General features: G+C 51.3%; 1 protein-coding gene across 1 annotated transcript in view; it reads right to left on the bottom strand.

Moving 5' to 3' along the window:
- LOC144768685 (uncharacterized) overlaps positions 1-13,722 on the bottom strand; it is a 9,047,330-nt gene that overhangs the window by 1,500,690 nt on the left and 7,532,918 nt on the right. The window lies entirely within an intron of this gene.

Raw genomic sequence — 13,722 nt, 5'->3', positions numbered from 1 at the left:
TTCATTTGTGGTCAAACCGCATATGTTCGTCTGCCCCTCGATTGGGAGGGAACCTGTTACATTGCCTTCCTACTGCCACCTGTTTTCCTAGCCCCATCTGATTATCACAGAAACACACATCTAGTACACATTAGACATAGAAGGGAGTCCCCAATTGTCGATTATACTGAAACTACTCTAGAACAGTATACAGATTTCAATAAAGGTTTCTTCTTCTTTGTAGGACCTGTCCAGAATAGTAAACTGATCCGTAGGTTAACAAGAACCCTTGAAGCTGTGGTTAATGAGACTGCCTCTGCTCTAGGTAACCTAACCGAAGAACAATCTGCTATGAGATTTGTCGTTTTGCAAAATCGTCTCGTCCTTGACGTCATACTGGCCGATAGGGGCGGGGCCTGTAGAGTCATCGGATCTAGTTGCTGCATTTTCATTCCAAATAACGCGCCGTCTGTTTATTCAGCTATAACCAGACTCCATAAAATTGCCCATCTGTTACATCAAGATCCAGGCACCTGGACATGGTCCGGTTGGTTCTGGAATATAATTTCCGCATGGGGATGGAAAGTCCTGTCCTTTCTAGGTATTGCAGTAGCGATCATATTTAGCTGCTGCCTCTGTATACAATGTGGCCCTGCGATTTGCAGCATGTGTGCTACCTCTTGTATTCCTAGTCCCAAGCCCCGTTCTAAGTCCCGTTCCAAGATAATTCGAGACGAGCAAATGGTACTGTATGAAATGATAGACGGTATCATGAATATTGATGTTTCCTGATGGAAACGTAGTGACAAGGAGGGAATGTGGAAAAGTAAATTTTGCCATGTTCTGTGTCCCTACGCCTCATCCATCATATGTTATGTGTGCATGACCAATATGCATATGTTATTCCCCATGTCCGATTAAAGACGCAATTACAGTTGTGTCCACCTCTAGTATGTTAGTTTCCAGTCCTCGTGAATACTACGAATATCAGGCCTAGGTAAAGTTATGTTGCCACGTTTCCCAGTGTGCACGTTATTCCATAATAAAGTCCTCGTTTCCAGGCCTCAAAAGGGCCCGGACATCAGATTCAGCTCCTGTCTCCTGAAAGCCTCGCTGAGGAGCGATACAGCCCCCACCTGTATCCTCGACCCTTCACTTACTTCCTGCCTCGCAGTGCCCGGTGCAGCTCGGCTCTGCCTCTGAGTCTGCCAAAAGTATGTTATAGTTCCAGCTATCAGTTCAGTCCTCCTTCTTTGCATTCCTGAGCTACTGAACTGCATCAATAGTTTCCGTCATTGTCTAGCCTTCTCGTCTCCATGTTAGAGAAATACTGCATTTACTGGTCATTTAATATTCTTCATCACGCACTACATGTAGAATAATGCATGGTCCAGTCTTAGAGTCAAGTTAGCTTTTCCCCTCATGACTTCTAGTTTATATCAACATGTTCCCTAAACATCAGATACCAGATAGGGTTTAGGTACATGTCGCTCCGACCCTCCAGACTTTAGTCTCTGCTCCTAACACAGAGTTCGTAGCCCCCAGCTTCTCCTAGTAACACGTCATTGCCAGTTTTCGCGCACCATTAGGTTAGAGGTCCCGGCTCCTTAGGTAGCCCCCTCCTATGTTTCCGCCCATTCATGACATATTCTGTTACGTTTTTCATCACATGTCTATGTATACTCCCAGTTACACCTCTTTTTACTGTTATCTTTCGCGACTGCTACGCGTCACGCCTTCTGCTCCACCCACTGCTACGCCTACTGCAATGTAACGCTATGTGTTCACGCTATGTATATATGCCTGTGTTTTGTTATTGAATGTTAGCGCGCTCATCCCAGACCCAGCCCCGGCAGCTGCCGGGCCTTATTGTCCTATTCCCATGCAGGTTGTCCTGATCCTGTCCTTATGCTGTAATAAACCTGCAGAAACTCCTACTACCTCGAATCTTGACTCTTATTTATTGAGCTACCTGTTATGTTATAAATCTAGTCAAAAATAGGGTATTATTTATTTATTTACCACATAAGAACCAGGTTCAAGTCCCACTGAGGCATCACAAACGGAACAGGAGGAAACGTGTGTGTGATGCCCTTAAGAAATCTATTAACAATAGGGGACTTGAACAAAGAAGGTTGATCAGGCAGCCTGAAAAAGGCTGAAAGGGCAGAAAGGTAGCCCTTGATAGTGCCCAGAGCAGAGCCCTGCTGGGCAAGAGAAAGAAGGAAGAGAAGGACCTCAGAAAGAGGGGCATTGAGGGGATCCACAGCCTTTGCTGTGCACCATGCCACAAATCTGTTCCACCTGCAGGCGTATACCGACTTTGTGGAGGGACGCCTGGCTGCCAGAATGATGTTACAAACTTCAGGAGGCAAGTCAAATGGTCTCAACTGTCGCCGCTCAATCTCCAAGCATGGAGGTGGAGACTGGACAGGTTCGGGTGGAGGACCGTCCCCTGCTGTTGCGACAGAAGGTCCTCCTGAAGAGGCAGACGAACCGGGGGATCGACTGACATACTGAGTAGCTCTGGATACCAGAATCTTCTCGCCCAGTCCGGAGCCACAAGGATGACTTGGGCCCGGTCGCGCTTGATCTTCTTCAGCACTCTGGGCAGAAGTGGTATAGGCGGAAAGGCGTACAACAGACCGCAACTCCACTCGTGACGAAAAGCGTCTCCGAGCGAGTGCCGCCTTGGAAATTCCAACGTGCAGAACTGATGACATTGCGCGTTCTCTTTGGAGGCGAATAGATCTAACCAAGGCTCTCCATATCCCTGAAAGAGGCCTTGCGCCACGTCCGAGTTCAGACGCCATTTGTGATCCATCATGCACCGATGACTGAGCTCGTCCGCCCTGGCGTTCAGAGAACCTGCCAGGTGTTGAGCCACCAGGGTCACGCCCTGGCGTTCCAGCCATTGCCAAAGGCGAAGAGCCTCTTGACAAAGGATCCATGACCCCACCCCGCCTTGTTTGTTGCCGTAGTACCACATAGCGGTGGTGTTGTCCGTGAATACCTGCACTACACTCCCCCGGACAGAGGGGAGGAATGCCTTCAGTGCCAGACGAATCGCCCGGAGCTCCAACAGGTTGATGTGGAGCCGGGTCTCCGCCGGAGACCAGAGGCCTCTGATCTCCGCCTCTCCCATGTGGCCTCCCCAGCCCTGGAGGGACGCGTCCGTCACAACTACGTGCTCCGGTTGGGGAAGGGAGAGGGATCTGCCGCTGACCCAATCGCGGTCCGTAAGCCACCACTGCAGCTGTCTCGCAGTGCCGTCCGAGATCAGGACGTGGTCGGATAGGTTGCCCTGATGCTGGGCCCACTGAAACTTCAGGTCCAACTGCAGAGCCCGCATCCGCCACCTGGCGTGATGCACCAGCAGGATGCAGGAGGCCATCAGCCCCAGAAGCCGCAGCGTCAACCTGCCCGAGACCCGGGATAACGGCTGAAAGATGGGAATCAGAGCCTGAATATCCCGGACCCGCTGTTCGGGTGGATAAACCCGAAACCGCGCCGAGTCGAGAACCGCTCCGATGAAAAGGAGCTTCTGAGAGGGGCACAGGTGTGACTTCGGCACATTAATGGAGAACCCCAGCCGATGCAGGAGATCTGCCGTAGTCTGGAGGTGGCTGATGACTGTCTGGGGCGAGCCCGCCTTAAACAACCAGTCGTCGAGGTAGGGGAAGACTGAAACCCCTAACCTGCGCAGATGAGCTGCGACCACCGCAATCACCTTTGTGAACACCCGTGGGGCGCTGGTAAGGCCGAAGGGGAGCACGGTAAATTGAAAGTGCCCGTGGCCAACCATGAACCGCAGGTAGCGCCGGTGGGCAGGCAGGACGGGGATGTGAAAGTAATCGTCCTGCAAGTCCAACGCTACCATCCAGTCTCCTGGGTCCAGGGCAGCCAGGACCTGAGCCAGTGTCAGCATTTTGAACTTCTCCTTCCGGAGGAAGCCGTTGACGTTCCTGAGGTCCAGGATAGGGCGTAGGCCCCCTTTGCCCTTCTTGGGTACCAGACAGTAGTGGGAGTAGCAACCACACCCTACTTCTGGCCCAGGAACGCGCTCGATGGCCCCCTTGGCCAAGAGGGCCGTAACTTCCTCCTGCAGAAGTCGCAAATGATCCCCCGATACACGGTGGTTCTGCGGTGGCATGGCTGGAGGAGTCGCCTCGAAGGGGAGAGAGTAGCCCCTTCGGACGATTTGCAGCACCCACCTGTCCGATGTGACAGTGCGCCAGTGGAGGTGGTGATGGCGAACCCTGCCCCCCACTGGCGTCACATGGGCCTGAAAGCACGGACTAGGAGGGTTTTGAGGTGGATGCTGCGGGGGAAGGTGCGGACTGACCTCGCCGCTGCCCCCGACTGCCCGGACGGCGGTTCCCACGGCCGCCACCGCGTTGGGTATTGCCCTGCGGAGCGTGGCTGGCGGCGCATGTGGGCGCACCCCTTCCGTGGCTACGAAAGGAGTGAAAGGCAGCCGATTGCTGGCGCTGGCCCGAGAGGCCCAAGGACTTGGCCGTAGCCCTGGAGTCCTGAAAGCGCTCAAGCGCATGGTATGCCTTGTCGCCAAAGAGGCGACGGCCATCGAACGGCATGTCCATGAGTGTGTTCTGGACATCTGCTGAGAAGTTGGCGGACCTCAGCCAGGCATGGCGTCTGACCGCCACCGTCGTTGCCATCGCTCTACCTAGCGAGTCGGTGGTATCCAGCCCACACCTGATGGAATACTTGGCTGCATCCCAGCCCTCCACAAGGGCTTGGCCGAGTTTGGCCCGTACCTCCAACGGACACTCTGGCAGCACCTCCGTGACCTTATCCCACACAGAGTGGGTGTAACGTCCCAAGAGGCAGGCGGAGTTGGAAGACCGCAGGCCCAGACTAAGGGATGAGAAGATCTTCTTCCCATACTGGTCATACCTCTTGGATTCCCTGTCCGGCGGGGCCGACGGGAATGCGGTCTGGGAATTGGAGGCCTGGATGACCAGGCTCTCGGGGGTAGGGTGGGAGGACAGGAAACATGGGTCGCCCGGGGCTGGGCGGTGGCGTCTGGCCACGTTCCTATCTATGGGCGAACCCGTAGCGGGCTTGGACCAAGTGCCCAGAAGAACGTCGGTCAAGGCCTCATTAAAGGGCAGCAGAGGCTCGGCCGAGCTTGACTGCGGTTTAAGGACCTCAGTGAGGAGGTTAGTCCTCACGGCCGCGACGGGGAGCTCAAGGCCCAAGGCCTTGGCAGCCCTCATCAGCACCACACTATATGTTGCCCCCTCCTCCGAAGCCACGGTAGGAGGGGAGACAAAACCAGTGTCTGGAGAGGTGTCCAGGCCACTGGCCTCCCCAAGGTCTCCTGTCCAGTCCTCATGAGACTGACACTCCCTGATCAGAAGGTCCTCAGACCCCTCCCAGTCCTCTTCATCACCCATCTCCTGAAACTCAGGGTTTTCAACCAATGGGGCCTGTTCATAGAAGTGAAACTCTCCAAACGACGTCTGGAGCGGCGCCCATCGGGGCCGTCCTGGTGCCGGAACAGGAACGAAGGTGGAACCGGGGACGGCGGCGCCCGAGGACGGCGCCGGAGGCGACACCTGAGGGTCCGATGCCGGGGAGGTCGTATGGTCCACCGGCGACGAACCAGATCCCGAAGGAGGTCCAGCGGCGTCCTGCGGCGCCGGGCCCGAAGGCGCCGGCGGCGTCAGGATAACGGGAACCTGTGGCGCCCGGCCCAAAGGCGTCGGCGGCGCCGGGGCCGAAGCACCCGATGGCGTCGGGGCAGATCCCCCCGACCCGCTATGGGTCCCAGACGGGTCTGCTGGGCCCAAAGGCGCCGCAGAGCCCGTCGGAGGAGAGAGTTTCCTCATGGCCATGAGGAAGCGCTCGATCTCCTCCGGCGTCGCGTTGAGCCCAGGGACCGTAGGGTATGGGGCTGGACGCGGCGCGTGCGACTCCGTCGGAGCCGCGTGGGTGGTGTCACCCGAACCCCCGGCCGCATCACGCGAGCGTCGGGGGGAGTCCGGGATGCGATGACGCCGCTTGGACTTCTTGTGCCGCTTACCTGATGACGACTTCGACCCGGAGGAGTGCGGCCTACCCTCGGAACTGTGGTGGCTCCGAGCCCGCGACCTGTCCCTCGACCTCCCATGGGATTGGGACCTCTCGCGGCGCGGGACCGACTGCCGCAATTCGAGCCGCCTGCGGGACCGCTCCCGTCTGGCTTTCGAAGAGAGGGCCCGGCAGTCGGAGCAGGCCTTGTCGTCGTGGTCGACGCCGAGACAAGATAAACACACGCGGTGAGGATCCGTGACCGACATCAGGCGGTCGCAATAATCGCAGTGCTTAAAGCCGGGCATCCCTACGGCACCGTCGGAGTCGAAAGACTTCGAGAACAATCAAAAGTGATCAAAAAGTTAGTCAGAAAATTACTAGGGATACTGCTTTTTCCAGATCTGCGCTTGCTGGCGCGGAAAAAGAAGAACTGACGTCAGCACGCGGAGGCGGCGTCTAAGTACTCCGACGACGTCATCACGGCACCCACGACGCCGACGACGGACGCGGAGCCGCAGACAACGCCTACCGACGCGCAAGGGTACTGCTACACAAAAATTTCCGGATCCAGTCTGACGCCTGGGGATATTCTAAGGTAAGGAATCTAATACTAACGTGTCTCTTTCAGATTCTGAGTTTTCTGGGTGTCTCTGAACATTAACCTGTACTGTTCAGTGGTTAAGCCAAACCCATCAATCAGAGCAGTTTTCAAGACTTGGTAATCATTAGCATCCTCATCTCTAACAGCGAGGAGCTTGTCTCTTCCTTTACCTTCAAAGGAGAGCCACAATATAGCTGCCCACTGACTCTGGGGTACCTGCTGTACTTTGCAGGCTCTCTCCAAAGCAGTTATCCACTTGTGGATATCATTTTCTGTCTTATAGGAGGGCACTATTTTACTCAGGTGTCTATTATCAAAACTCCTGTCTTTATCCTTAGGGATATTGCTGCCACCAGTGGGTGCTAACCCACTCAACTGTTGTTCTCTAGCAAAGGCAAGTTTCTCTTTGGCAAGGGCACGTTCTTCCCTTTGGATCCTCAGATTAACTTCCTTTATCTTTGCTTCATGCTCTCTCCTCTGAGGGGAAGTCATTCTCCTCTGAGCAGATGCATGAGAGTGCACAGATCTATTGGAGTCCCTAGAAGGAGATCTATCTCTCCTAACCCCAAAGTTAGGCCTGCTAAGGGTCAGCACTGGGGTTCCCCCAGTTCCTTCCCTATGTAGGTCTAAGCTGGCCCTTGTAAGTCTGCTGACTAAAGGTTGCCCATTTTCTGACTCATCCTCAGAAAGACCCCCTTCTTCCCTATCTTCATTCTCTGCTTCAGGGAGGTTGGAGTCTGGATCACCAGGTGTACCTTCTAAGGGGGGCATGCTCCCATCTGGATTAGAGGGTCCTGCAGTAGCAGCCCTTCTGGCATCATATGTCTCTAAGAGACCTAACAGAAAAGGAGTGGAAGGGTTAGAACCCTGTTTCAATTTCCTGGAGGTACACAATTGTCTCATCTCCTGGAAACTGAGAGCTGCATATCTGGAAAGTATTTCTAAGCTTGTTATATGTACCTAGAGTACCTTATGTGATCTTTCAAATGATATTTCAAGATTATATGTGGTAAAAACAACAGCAAGCTCAAATCCCAACCGCTGCACACCAATGTGAGAAGTTGGCCTGATATATGATGCCCACTAGTTCAAGTGATCACCTTGTATCAGTCCAAACAACCCTTATGGTGATTGGTTGGATGTCAATCTTATAGACCAGCTATCCTTATGGTAGCATGGACAAAGCAGTCTTAGGCTAAACTCTTTTGGCATGTGAAGCCAGCTGTTTTACCACAATATAACCCCTTGAATACCAGATGAAAGGACACCACACAGGTTGTTATGAAAATAAACGATATATTTATTAATAACAACACCTCTGAACTCTTTATGAGGTCAGAGGGCTAAGCACATGACAATCTCTTACGAAAAATACGACAAGTTGCACAAAATTACAATGGTGCCCTAGGGGCACGACAAACCATATACTAAGTAAGTGGAATGTGAAAGTCGATAGTAAGAATGGAGCTGTCCAGAGGCTGTAGGATCATTGGGACCATGCTACACTAACTCTAGGTAAGTAATAGGAGGCCCACGGAACGCGTGTGCAGTGTGAACTCACACGCGAGATGCGTAACAATGTCTATGGACAGTACAGTTCAAGTTAAAGGTGAGTACGGACAATCCTGACTAGTTAGGACAACAACGACTGTGGAACTGGACACTAGGACAGTTAAACTACTCTTGAGCACCGAAATGCTCTCGTTACCTCACCCACGGGCTGCGGGTGCATAGGTGTCAAAGTGCGTCGGGTTCTCGCGTTGAAGTCTATGGAGCCTGAGAGAAAAGATGCTGCAGGCGACCAGGAGGAAGATGTCCGGTGCGATCCAAGGGTGGATCGGTGAAGAAGAGGACCTGAAAGCAGAGGGGACAATGTCCAAAGTCACTAGCCAGTGACTGGAGTGGAACGAGGAAGGAACCAGATGTCGTCGTTGCGATCAGGTGACGAGTGGACGCTGACTCTGCAGCCACGTGGACCAGGAAGTGTCTTCGATGACCAGGATGGAGGCACGAGCTGTCCCTATTAGGCTCTCGCTGTCGGCGGTGTTGGATCCGGAATCGGCGTCAACAGGCCTTGGCAAAGGCAACCCACGCGGTGAGTGAAGAAAGCGTCTGGTGCGGACTAGGAGAGTCCGGGGTGCCCCTCTTTTGGAAGGGAGCAAGGGCCAGTCTGGAGCAACCAGACCAGCAGCAAAGATTCAAAGGTTCGTCGTCTAGGAGGTCACTAGCCAGCCGGCAAGTGACCAGACAACGCGTCGAGCAGCAAACAAGCAGAAGGGCCCCACGCAGATCTCGTGGAGGCTGGAGGGCTGATCTTCGGAGCAGGAGCTGCTCGGGGTTGGGGATTCTCAGCCCCCAAAGCACTTGGTCGAATTTACCTCGGGAGTTGTGCAGGAAGCGAAGTGCAGTTTCTTCCAAGATGGCCGGTCCCATGTGTCTCGTCGCACCCACGGGTCTCAGCTTTGCTGCAGATGTGAGTTGAGGTCGGAGAGGTCTGGGAATCCGGGTCTCGTCGGGCTCTGAAGTCTGGATCCTCGAGGGAAGACGACAAAGGGAAGCCGCTGGACGCTTGATGGTGCCTGCTTGTGCAGGGTGGACACTCCTTGCCCACAAGGGAGATTCTTAAGTCTTCTGTGGAGCAGAACGTCGAAGTCCAGAGTTTCTTCTTGTGAAAGTTGTTCAGGATAATCTAATTTGGAATGGGACCAGCTCCTACCTTTATTCTCCTAAAGGGGGCTGCACTACTGACTAGGTCCCTCCCCTGGGTGGGACCAGGAGGGGGGTGGCTACACCCCCTATCCTTTGTCCGGTTTCGCGCCAGAGCTGGGGCAGGGATGCCCCAGCAACTGGTTTGAACCGGTGTATGCACAGGACAACTTGTGTGCCCCAGGCATGTCTCATTCCTTTCAGTCCTGTCCTACCCAATACACAAAATCCTGTCTGGGGTGGTGCTAGCACCTCCCAAGGCAGGAAACCCTTTGTCCAAGCCTCCCTCACTGGAAGGACTCCCAGCAGCAGGAGGTCAGACTTGTGTCTGTGGTGGTGGCATCCATTTTGTGATGCCAAGGCTCGAGTTAACTTTAACCGGGGTTCACAGTTACATACATGTCGTGTCCCTCTAGAAGGGTGGAATGCTACCCCCTTCGCCAGAATTGGCGAGGGGGTAGTATTCCAATTCGTATGACACCTTACTCGACATGTTTTGATAATGTTATATCAAAGTTAGCATTTAACCGCAAGGTTTATAATGCACTTAAGAGTATATGGTATAGCGTTATCATGGAACAGCTATTAGGACTTGGTTCCGTAAGCTGCAAATGGGCTCTGCTAATGCCAGAGCACCATCTCACATAATCCCAAGCACTCTGCCTTCAGGATTGATAAGGCCTGCCATAGGAGTGACTGATAGGGATATATGTGTCCATTTTAAGGTTAGATATAGGTATACTATATCTACAGCAAAGGGTGATTACACCACCTTGCCCCAGCTGCCGTGCAGCCAGTTGTGTCTGTTTAGATGGCCAGCCAGGGGTGGCATAATACATGCTTCAGCCCCTGGTAGGCCCTGGGTACACCTATGCCCTGGGTACAGGGACTGAGAAGGTGGCCCAGAACTAATTGGTAAATGCACCTAAAGTACATGGTTGTCAATTTAGAGAGAGAACAGCTAGGCTGTGGGTCTGATTAGCAGGCCCACAGCCAGGGAAAGTAGTAAACCAGTGAAGCAAAAAGCAAAAAACCGGGGTCCAAGGAAAAGCTCTGGAATGGATCACCTCCTTCCTCTCCGACAGAACTCAGAGAGTCCGCCTCCCCCCCTTCCACTCTGCAGCCCCCAAGATCATCTGCGGCATTCCTCAAGGCTCCTCGCTCAGCCCCACAATCTTCAACATCTACATGAGCCCCCTCTTAGCCATCGCACGCCAACACAACCTAAACATCATCTCCTACGCTGACAACACCCAGCTGATCCTCTCCCTCACCAACGACCCCACCAGAGCCAACCTCCAGGAAGGAATCAAAGACGTCGCGGAATAGATGAAGTTCAGCCGTCTGAAACTGAACTCGGACAAGACGGAAGTCCTCATCCTCGGACCGTCCCCCTCCGCCTGGGATGACTCCTGGTGGCCCCCCGCACTGGGCACCGCCCCCAAGCCCACGAACCACGCACACAACCTGGGCGTCATCCTGGACTCCTCCCTCACGATGACCAAGCAAGTCAACGCCGATTCATCATCCTGTTTCAACACCCTACACATGCTCCAAAAGATCTTCCGGTGGATCCCCACCGTAACCAGAAAGGCCTTCACCCAGGCCCTCGTCACCAGCCGTCTGGACTACGGGAACGCCCTCTACGCAGGGACCACAGCCAAACTTCAGAAAAGACTCCAGCGCATACAGAACGCCTCTGCACGACTCATCCTGGATATCCCCCACCACAGCCACATCTCTGCCCACCTGAGAGACCAGCACTGGCTCCCCGTCAGCAAGAGGATCACGTTCAGGCTCCTCACCCACGCACACAAGGCCCTCCATGACATGGGCCCCAAATACCTCAACAACCGCCTCACGTTCTACACACCCGCCCGCCAGCTCCGCTCCGCCAGCCTCGCCCTCGCCTCCATCCCACGGATCTGCAGAACCACCACCAGAGGAAGATCCTGCTCCTACCTGGTGGCCAAGACATGGAACTCCCTCCCCACCCACCTGTGGCTGACCCAGGACCATCTCTCCTTCAGGAAGCAACTCACGACCTGGCTCTTCGAGCAGTAGCAGCACCCCCCCCTCCTCCCAGCGCCTTGACACCCTTGCAGGTGAGTAGCACGCTCTACAAATGTGCTTGATTAATTGATTGATTGATTAAGTATGGGCCTAAAATCTGTTCCGCTCGCGGAATTTGCGGATTTTCACAAATCTTGCGAAATTGCCGAAAAATCCGCAAATCCGTTCGCGGGCGAATTTTTTTTTTCTGCACATGCCCGAGATTAAATTAGCTATAATCCTTGAGGGAGGTCTTCACACACGGTCACTGGAGGCAAATCTTCTGGCCCTTTACGCAGCTGCAGTGTAGGAAAAGTACTATACATTTACCCAATGAGCTAGCACTTACTGATTGCCCAATGGCAACCCTACTGTCATGAAGTTTAATGGGTGTGCGAGGAGCACTCCGTTGTAAACAGTGTATTCAACCTAAAAAATGGTGCTGCAACTAATCAGGTGTGTCACGCCTGTGACTGAATACTAGTTTAGGTGAGAAAAAATCTCAACTAGTTGCGCACTGTTCACTGTGTGTTATCCAACACTTATCAATATAAACACAAAACTAATCAAAGACTTCAGTTATTTTAATTCATAACTTCACATTCTTATGATTTTATAATCATCTGCACGTTTATACAAAATCTGATAATGAATCAGTTCAACATATAATTTACTGATTCTCAATTCTGTACATGAAATATTTTCATTTTTGAATCATCACAACGCAAAAAAATATATATATGATGCTTGATTTACACATTTTCAAATTATGCCCAATGCATTTCGGCACATACGGTGTGCCTTCATCAGGGGCTGATCTGTAATAAAGATGGAAACAATAAGACAAGTAAGTGTATTATGTGTGATGTATACCATGGGGGTGTATTCACTAATAAGATGTCACCATACCTCTATTGGACGTAAGTCTCACAAATTACACTGTGGAAATAAAACAACAGGATCGAAGAAAATACCACTGTTAAAGTAACCTGTACCAAATGAAATCAATGTCGCTCATAGCACAAACAATAATAATGCTGATCCAACAAACACAAAAGTAAGCTTACCTAGATGAGAATGACTTGCCCTGTAGATACAAATAACAACCAAAACATTCTTATTATCCACATGTTGTTCGTTACTTAGAGTCTTAATAATGAAAGTCTAGGGTCCTACCTGCTTTGCGTTGTGTATTCCAATCTACAAAATATATAATGGAATATAGTTGACAAAATATCCAAAGCGGACTCCAAATGTCCATGAACAATCCTTTAAATTACAACTCACCCACCTCATACGCGCTAAGTTCTAACCTGAAACAAAAACCAAGTACTTATTAGCTCCTAAATATAGCACTCTGCTTAGCCTACAACAATAAGACTAGTGTGATACTCAATCACGCGTTCATCAAAAGGTTTTTAATTTACCTTCTTACAATGTCGCCTGTATTTTAAACAGATTCCCAGCCTCGAATTCCGTTCTAATCCAAACAGCCTTGTAACAGGACGTCTCACGCCATTGCTTAAATCCACCGCGTTTGCAATGTATCTTCATCATCAACACTAAAAACGGACTATTACTGTCAGAACGCCTATAATCCAAGGTAACAAAGTCGCCATTTTAAGCCAGAATGAAACATTATAGTCTAAGTGTTGAATCCTCATTAAAAAACCGCCATGCAATATGTACTGTTCAAACACTATGTGAGCTTTTCATTATAAACGAAGAACACACTGTGCTGCCGTCACATTTCTAAACTCTGTTCTCAGCTTACATATTTTTCGGAAACAACACTGAAAACGGACTGTTAACTCCGCGGTCAACAATTTGTACACCTTCCGAACCTGAACAGTACTAAGGGTGAACTCCCACCTGCGCCTGTGTCTTATGGGGAAATTTATAAAATGTGTTTCTACACTGAATAAACACGATGTAATATGAAACTGTGAGATGTTGTCAGACTCAAAACGGCAATTAGGGTTATAAAACGCAGCTCCAAAGTATGCATGCTCTGAATGAATCATGTGAGTGAAGAAATCTTATAAAATCAATGCATGATATGACAACTTAATGACAATACTGGATTAATCCATTACAATACAATGATGAGGGATGGAGAATAACAGGCAATACAATTCAGTTAGTGTCTTTTTACATTCACTGTGCATGTAATAGAAGGACTTACATGCTCACCTGGCCCACTTTGTCATTACGTAATTCCAATGTTGTCGTTATAGGCTAAACCATGTTTACTCATTTTACAAAACTATATGTGTGTTAAAGCATTAATGAATCACTTGTCAATGCAGTTGTTCAGTGCGTAGTAATATACAAATATCATCATT

This window comes from Lissotriton helveticus, chromosome 7, assembly GCF_964261635.1.
Source record: "Lissotriton helveticus chromosome 7, aLisHel1.1, whole genome shotgun sequence".
NCBI lineage: Eukaryota > Metazoa > Chordata > Amphibia > Caudata > Salamandridae > Lissotriton > Lissotriton helveticus.
Note: the sequence above shows the minus strand (reverse complement) of the source record. Positions and strands in the feature narration are given on the sequence as shown.